This window comes from Urocitellus parryii, chromosome 2, assembly GCF_045843805.1.
Source record: "Urocitellus parryii isolate mUroPar1 chromosome 2, mUroPar1.hap1, whole genome shotgun sequence".
Taxonomy (NCBI): Eukaryota; Metazoa; Chordata; class Mammalia; order Rodentia; family Sciuridae; genus Urocitellus; species Urocitellus parryii.
Window position 1 is genome coordinate 34,976,180 of NC_135532.1, and position 6,000 is coordinate 34,982,179.

The 6,000-nt window shown below is 45.2% G+C and overlaps 1 long non-coding RNA gene across 1 annotated transcript; it reads right to left on the minus strand.

Moving 5' to 3' along the window:
* Positions 1 to 1,365: 1,365 nt before the first annotated feature.
* On the minus strand, positions 1,366 to 3,736 carry LOC113196706 (uncharacterized). The gene is made up of 3 exons (XR_003302586.2): positions 3,584 to 3,736; positions 2,987 to 3,084; positions 1,366 to 1,520 (listed from the first exon to the last, which is right to left on the minus strand). It is a non-coding gene; the product is annotated as an uncharacterized LOC113196706 (long non-coding RNA).
* Positions 3,737 to 6,000: the final 2,264 nt, after the last annotated feature.

Sequence of the window (6,000 nt, forward strand, 5' to 3'; positions counted from 1 at the left end):
TAAGTTGTCCTAACACTTCCTGGGGAACCCCCAATGTATACAGCAGGCCAGCACAGAACTGTTGACTTAATGATGCATTGCTGGGGCTACCGTGCCCTTCCCTTCTCCCTCTCACCCCCCGCCCCTCACCTCCAGTGCTTCTGTCCAACTCAAAAAGCCATTTGGAGACCCCCACCCTGGACCTCTGGCTCCTCTGCAGAAGAAGAGGTCCACTGAGGCACCTTCATGGGATGGGGGCTTCTGCTGTTCATCACACCCCAATTCTGAGCCCTGTGAGCCATCAAGAAATGATCTGATCAATCACCTTCAGAAACCAGAACATTCGAGAGACACAGCTCACGCCAGTTCCTTCCACACAACATACAACTTCTTTTTTTTTTTTTTTTTCCTGCTTCCTATCTGGACAATTATAGGGGCCTCCAGCTGTTCCTGTCTGTCAAATCACCAGTTCTTCCCTTCTGGTAATACATTTTTCCTGAAGCAGCATTTTAACAGCAGATTAGCACCTGATGCATTAGTACTTTTTATCACCTAACAATATTTGTCATCCAGAGGGCTGAGTAACACAGTTGCCATCTCTCAGGTTACGTTTGTTTGCTGCTCTCCCTCTTCGTCATTGTCTCACTGAAACCGGCACTTTAGCCACACAAGATGGCTCTAACCAAGAAAGGGGAAATGCTGTTAGAGTTCACACATTCTTCACCCCTAGAGATCCATCAATTTCTCTTCCTAATATCTGTCCCTTCTTCAGTCCTCCTATTTTTCTTTTCTTTGTCTTTTTTTTTCTTTCTTTTTTTTTTTTTTTGTCCTTCCAGATTCAATTATTTCAAATAATTTCGGTTCCTGGACAAGTATCAGGTGTTCGATAAATATTTGATAATCTGACTTAACTCAGTGGACATAAAAGGAGAACAGAGATGCTAATCACAGCATTTTGGAGCACTCGGAAAACTGGGAAATCCAAAGGAGCAAGCCCCTCATGTTGTGGATGAGGAAAGGGAGCCACAGAGAAGCAAAGCAATTCACCCACATTCCCACCCAGCAGTTTATTGGCAGAGCCGGAATGCAAACTGAGACCGCAGCTTTCAATTCACACCGTATCATGATTATGAAAACCCCACATGTTCTCTTCAAGGTCTGCATGTTCCAAGGTTCTGACTGGAATAGGACGCGGTTTGCTAACACCTTGACCCTGGCCGTTTGTGGTTTATAGGACCTTTTCATTTCAAAGATTGGATATTTCCTCAAAGCTGAAAATAAAAATCCAGAATTTCTTTATTCGTCCAAGACCATTCATTCAAGATTTCACAAAACTGGCTAGATGCCAGAGTTATTACCTGGGGTAGCTTTCAAAATGCAGTTTTTCTACCAAGTAAGTTTCCAGCCTTGGCTCAATCTGAGGATCTGTTTATTGCCTAGTTGGGCTCTGTCTGTTTATTTGCTTGTTTGTCCGTTTCACCTCTCCGTGTTGGTGACACATCGGGTTTGGAGACTAGTTGGTGTCAGCTCCTTAGTCGAACCTACAACATTGGTGGTGGTGAGCATATATTTGAACTCACTTGAGGAGGATAACATTATTAATGACCAGTTATCCTGGAATCATATCCAAAGTCATCAATCAAAATACACATCCAAAGCTAGGTGCAGTGGCTCATGCCTGTAATCCCAGGGGCTTGGGAAGCTGAGGCAGGAGGATTGCAAGTTCAAAGCCAGCCTCAGCAAGTTAGCAAGGCCCTAAGCAACTCAGCAAGACCCAGTCTCTAGATATAATATTTTTTAAAAAAAGGATTAGGGATGTGGCTCAGTGTTAAGTGCCCCTGGGTCAAAAAAAATCATATCAGAAAATAGCAACATAATAATTATGGTATTGAATATAAAATTCTATTTGCTAGACCATCAAAGTCAATTTGTTCCCATCCTAGGTGCCCTGACGCTTGGGGAGAGTCCCCAAACACTGTCCCTCTTGGTATGTAAACAGGCAGGGAAACTCTGTGACTGGGCCTGAAACCTCAGACGGCAGCCGCAGACGCAGAAATCACAAGGCCAGTGTAATTTAAAACCTACGTATTTATGTGGACAAACTCCTGTAGACATACAGTTCCAGCACCTTATCTCTCTTTTGGCTCTAATCCCACTCTGACTGCCTTCCTTCCAAGTAATTCCATGAATTCTGGGAATGTCCAGAACTGCACAAGCCCAGGACTGGGACCAATTTTACCCTGAGTCATCTGTCAGGCCGCAGTTCATGCTTTCCAATTGGTGTAGGTTACTAAGCAACCACCCTGTCACTCAGGATAATGACCTGACTCTGTTTCCAAGAGAGGCAACAGGACATGGGATCCTAAAGGCAGTAACACCACCCACTGGGACTCTTGCCAACCTGGGTGTGAACCCAGGCTGTTCAGCTACCCTGGGTCAGTAAGTTAGCCTCTGTATGCAAAACAGGGGTTAAGAGAACAGCTCTCCAGCTGGTTATGATTTAAAATGATGCACATAAAATATCTGACACAGCTTCAATGCTCCCTAAATGGTTGTTTTTATTCACTTCAGCCTGAGAGCAAATAAGGCAATGGCTGGGGATGCAGTGTGGGGTCGCTTTACATGTGGGACAGTCCAGTCACTGTCAAAGTTAACAAAAAGGAGATAATTCTACAGCTCTCCACCCCTGCCCCCCCCACACACACACACCCTGCCATGCTCCTCTCCGTCCCTATAGAAAACGGCAGAAACACTGGGCCTACACTTTTGTTGCCACAATTGGTGCTGGGGGACTGGATGTGTCATTTCTGCAGAGCCTCTAGCATTCAAAAAGGTTAAAGTGGCCATGGTGACCAGCCCCAGCAAAGGCCTAAGGCCACCCTGGGGTTAGGCATCAATGTCTCTCCAAAGCCAGGGCCTTCCCAGCTGCCTTTAGCACTCGTTAGTTTATAAGCTCCATCTGTGACCTGGGACCCATGCAGCTGATCTTCTTCCATTTCCAACATACCCTCTTCTCATGGGGTGTTCACGTCTCCCTGCAGGGCACTTGATGGAGATTGGAGAGGGAACATTTAGCCAATTCTTCAAATTTGCTCTCAAGTATCTCTGCCAAAAAGAAAAAAAAAAAGCCAACAAGTCAAAAAGACAAGACAGATCCTAGCTGCTAAAGCACTTAATGCTTTTGTATTTAAAAATGGGGAGGGACTGGTTGGTTTGGGAGATTTCAGAATAAACTGGAGGGGCTGGGGTTGTAGCTCAGTGGTAGAGTATGTCCATCTGCAACCAAAAAATTTTTAAATAAATAAATAATTTAAAAATAAAAAAGGGGCTACAATTGTGGCTCAGTGGTTGAGTGCTCTCCTCATACATGAGGCCCTGGGTTCGATCCTCAGCACCACATAAAAATAAATAAATATATTGTGTCCAACTACAACTAAAAAAAAAACAAATAAATAAATATTTAAAAAAATAAAATAATGAATAAAAATTTTTCAAATATATATATATATTTTTTTTTAAAAAAAAGAATAAACCAGGGCAGGGATGCCTAATCCCTAATCCAGCATATACTGAACTCTCTACGATCAATGGCATAGGACCTCACCACAATTAATGTCTTCAGGATCCTCTTCCAGAAAGAGGTGGCACTGCAGAGTTCTCTTTGTGAACCTGGTGATACTTAGATCAGGCTAGTGAGCCTCAGCTACCAAAAACATGAAGTTCCCCCAGATAAGGAAGGGCTAATTGCTTTTAGCCACAGGAACCTGGAGTAGGCAGGCAGGATAGAAGGAAATACAGTTCTCATTAGAAGCCAAGCAGAGAGGAGAGCACCCCCAATACCCAAAATGAAGAAGCAGGTGAGGCCTGCCCTGAACCCTATGTGCTCTTTGACCTAAAGGCCCCTCCATGAGGAGTGGGGTTTCCCTTTCTGTAACTGTGCTTGGTTAAGTGCTCCAAGGAGTCAAAATCAAGCCAGATGTGGTGGTGCAGGCCTGTAATCCCAGCAGCTCGGGAGCCTGAAGCAGGAGGATCATGAGTTCAAAGCCAGCCTCAGCAACTTAGAGAGGCCCTAAGCAAATAGCGAGACCTTGTCTCTAGATAAAATATTAAAAAGGGCTGTGGATGTGGCTCAGTGGTTAAGCACCCCTGCCTTCAATCCCCAGTACCAAAAAAAAGAAGTCAAATTTGAGGACCTGGATGCTCATAAGCATTTTGCTCTTAATCCATAACGTAGCTCGGGGCGAGAGGTTATACAGAATGAAAGCCATGCTTTCAGGATAGATCTGAGGTGTCCAGGACACATGAGCCCTATTAAAACCAGACCTTTACCCCACAAGCTAGGGGTTGGGTTTGGCTTTGGCTGGGCACTGTGTGGATAGTGTTTGAATAAGAAGAAACAACCTGGAAGCCACCGTGGAGCTAGAATAGGCTCGACTCCAGCTCTGCTGACCCCTTTGGTGCCTGACCTTAATAAAGCCCCATACCTCTTTGTGTGTCTGTAAACTCTTGATTTCTTTAGCAGAGATACTACAAAGAGCCCTATGATTACCCAGTGAGCAAGTCCAAAATGGGACCTGGACCAGTTATAGCAGAACCATTAAAAGCAGGATCTCTGAGCCCAACCACAGACCAACTAAAATAGAAAATACAGGAAAACAACTAAGACATCTTCATGCAACAAATTCTCAGGTGATTCTTACACACCCTCAAGATTGAAAGTCACTGAGCAACAGCCTGGAGACCAGACTCCCTGATAAAGTTCCAAGTCCTTACGAAGGACTTTTGAGTCCCATTACCATTGCCTCTCTGCATGCCCATGTAGAGCTGACAGCTGGGTCCAGAGACAGCAGGACACTCACTGAGATGATTACATGCTTTGCCATTTATCCCCAGAGTGTCTCTATAAGCAAGAACTATCATCCCATCTTACAGATGAGGACACTGAGGCTCACAGAGGTTCAGTAACTCGGCCGATATCATATGGCAAGTATGTTGCAGAGGTCGGATTTGGATTTCCATCAAGGGGATTGCAGGGTTCTCATTCTTAACCACCGCAGACTCACCACATGCTGCGTTCCCTCAGTGACTCTGTTTACTGGCCAGCTGTCCCTTCAGCCTCACATGCCTCACAACGCCTAATCCTTTGCCAACATAGAAAATGCAACTGTCTTACTGAACCCCCAAACTTCCACGGATCCCACTCCAGAGTGTTAGCTACCCCTTCTTGTGCTCCAACTAGATTTCTATTGGCATCTCCATCTCCGCACTGAGAAAAAATGCATCGTGATTGTTTAAGTTCCACCATCTTTTACTGGGCTTTAAAAATTCCTAAAACACAGAAGGTTGTTAGAGCAGTGAAACTTCTCTGTGTGATTCTATAATGAAGACACGTCACTACACACTTATCCAAACCCAGAGAACATACAACACCAAGAGTGAAGTGTGGCCCTTGGGTGACAATGATACATCAATACGGGTGCAGCAAATGTAACTCATGTACCCTTCTGTTGGGGGATGCTGACAGTGGGGGAGGCTGTGCATGTGTGGGGTCCAGGAGTAAAAAAATAAAGTCTATTTAATTTTTTTTTAAATCCTACCACTTTATTATTTATCTCCGTCACCACACACCCCCATGCATGGCACATAGAAGAGGTTAAAAATCACACACTGAATGAAAGCAGAATGGCAGATGCTCTCCCATGGGACAGAGTAAAGCAGACCTGAGAGGGGCCGCAGCCAAGGCAAGAGGCAAGGGGAGACCAGAGAAGAGGGCAAGCTATGGAAATTTTGGAGCAAGCCTCCAAAAAGAAGAAAGAAGGAGTGGGTGTCCTGGCTGCGACCCTGTAGAAACTGAAGACTGGTGACTGTTCGGTGCAGAGCGGAATCTGTGAGGGAACAGGAGGAGACCAGGGCGAAGAACTGTGGAGCTAGAATGGAGAAAAGAGGAGGAGGCACATTGCAATGTCCAAAGGCACCGCTTCCCGTGCAAATGCATCTGAGCCCTGACCACTCCAGAGGGCA